Raw genomic sequence first — 2704 nt, forward strand, 5'->3', positions numbered from 1 at the left:
GCATTTGGTCACTCAATGCCACATCAGCATTCTTCGGCATATTTGTTCAAAATTTACTCTCATCACCTCTAGCTGTCCAGCATGCACAAGTCCCACCACATTAGACTACAGCCTTTCAAAAAGGCCATGTCTTTAACACATTTGACCTATTGTGTATTTTAGTATTAAAACACTTTAAAATTCACCCACCCAGTGAATGTGGGACAATTATTTTTCGTTCCTTTTGTCTTTTACTATGAACTTGGAACTAGAAAATAAAAGGCATTAATGGTGGCAAGCCTTTGCTCTAGCCTTCTTCAAAATGACATACCTTTCATAATATTGATGCATTTTTTGAAGACAAATTTCAAGCCAATTCCCAAATGCATGCATGGACATCCTTCAACATTGCTTTGCTACTACTATGGTAGTCTTCTTGCTCAAGCTTTGAGGCTAGCCCTTTGCGGTTTCCCCCATCTTAGGTTCATGTTCAAAATAATAAGGTGAGGACATATTTAAGCCTTGATTCAAAATATTACAATTCATAGGCTTTACTTAGAGTATCATTTTCACCACCAAGCCAGCTTGCTATGGAAAGTACCAAACCTTTCCTTCCACCAAAGCTATATGTATTATAGTTATTTTGAATCGCTACCATAATATAATCATTAGCTTCAAGATGTAGCTCAATTCTTCCATACAAATTTCTAAAGGTTGGGAGAAATGATATACACATTCACACAATAAGATCTTCTTGATCACTTAAAGTTTGGAGTGATAATATATACAGAAGATGAAAATGAAAAGAAACTACCAAGTTTAGTAGAAGTCTTTGCAAGGTACCTTAAGCTGTAAAATGATGTATCCATCCTTTACACAACTCAATATTTGATGATTAATGTTCCTTCCTCTAAAAAGCTCGGCCCTGAGATGATGGCATTTTGAGCAGAGATGTTGTGATAAATGAGGAACTTGGCATCTATGTTAGAATCTATTTCCTTTCATCTGCTTTTATCACATTTCATCATTTTTCTCTAAAGTTGGCTACCACCATTGGAGCCATAGTGGTGTTTGTGAATTATAGATTGGCCCTGGAGTCTTGTCTTCCAGCTACCTATTCATTTCATTTTTTTTCTTCCAAATCACTTTCCCAAGCTATGTTTGTTTTGTTGACTTGTAGTTCAATATTCTCAAGAAAAGAATCTATAGGTATCATTAAATAAGTTCTAAGCTATGAGGCCATAGGGTACTATTGGCACACCATTTGATTTAATTTTAAGGTTACAATAACTAATAGTGTTGTTATCTTGTAGACCATGCAATAGTTGGTTGTTGATTTTTCTTTTTACATATCACCGATGGTTTTTATAAGAATGATCAAGTTGGTAATATATATAAATTGGAGCATTCATATGTTTTTCAACCTTTAAGACTACAGAGCAATATTTGGGAATTGAATCATTTTGAATATAGGCTAGCTTGTTGAGTTGATAATTCTCTAGAATGCATTCAGTATCATCTCTATGCATAATTTCAACCATACTCCAAGAAGCAAGAAGAGCACCAACTCCAATGGGAATGAAGATAACACCATCCAGCATCAATATTGTTATGATCCATCAGGAAGTCAAAAGAGGTCTACAGGTAGGAAGTTCTTATTGTGTGAACTTATGATTGGTGCTCTTATAGTAATTGGAAACTATTTTATGCCCCTTCCCTTCAAAATTCACTTCCATGGAAAGATTCATGAAATTAGAGAGTGATTACCACTACACTTTGTCAAACCCATCACTTTTTATCAATTAGGTGAGATTTAGTTAGCCCCCAAAAGTGGGTTCGGCCAAAAAGAAATTGTTTTCAAATAACTGATATGCAAATTGATCCACTGATCATCTCAAATAGAATGAAATCAAATTTGATCACTAATTGATCATTAAAAACTCATTTCACACCTGTCTATAGATTGCCAACTTCATGTCAAGAAGGTCCTTTGAATATCCTTGAAAACTGACCCAAACACCTAACCGAGCTCTGAAATCAATAATATTGATTTTCTATTCTGCATAATTTCACCATGTTGAATCTCATCTCATGAAATATTCCTAGTCAAAAGATATTGACTATCAAATTTTCCCTCTTAGAACTGCCTACAATAAAACATGTCAGAAAACCACAAAACACATTCAAATTTGGCTTTGAAAATGGGGTAAATTGACACTTGGGAAAATGGAAATTGGGGCATTAGTTCACTATCATGATGAGAGTAAAAATCTACAATTAGGGCTCATGAAAAATAAGTAGACGCATTTGGCAAATGGTCAAATTAAGCTACTCAAATTTGCATGATTGGAAGCACTGGCAGAAAAGAATTTTTTTCAAACAGAATGGACTTGGGAAAGTGTGCAGATGGACTTGTCAAGGCTTGAAAATTGGCATACTTAAAGTATTTTTGGAGTACAATACAATGGCATAATCCATTTGATCTCACCTATAATGCATCTAGAGTTATGACATCACAAATAGGGGTACCAACTAATCTACACTTCTTGACACTAGTAAAACATCACAAATTGCATTTGGAATCACATTTGAAAACTAATCAAACAGATTCCTCATAAGCTCAAATAAAAAACATGGTAAGCCTTTGACCTCTAAAATGCAGTACAAAAGGAATTTTTTCATTTTGGTCAGCTGGGTCAAAATTATAACAAGTCAAATAGGGTCT

At 34.5% G+C, this 2704-nt stretch overlaps 1 pseudogene; it reads right to left on the minus strand.

Annotated features, from left to right (window-relative positions):
• Positions 1-1102: 1102 nt before the first annotated feature.
• LOC149572659 (putative ALA-interacting subunit 2 pseudogene) lies at positions 1103-1715 on the minus strand (annotated as a pseudogene).
• Between the last annotated feature and the right edge of the window lie 989 nt (positions 1716-2704).

The sequence above is a fragment of the Cupressus sempervirens genome, chromosome 2, assembly GCF_028749045.1.
Source record: "Cupressus sempervirens isolate cs-2001-9-10 chromosome 2, ASM2874904v1, whole genome shotgun sequence".
Taxonomy (NCBI): domain Eukaryota; kingdom Viridiplantae; phylum Streptophyta; class Pinopsida; order Cupressales; family Cupressaceae; genus Cupressus; species Cupressus sempervirens.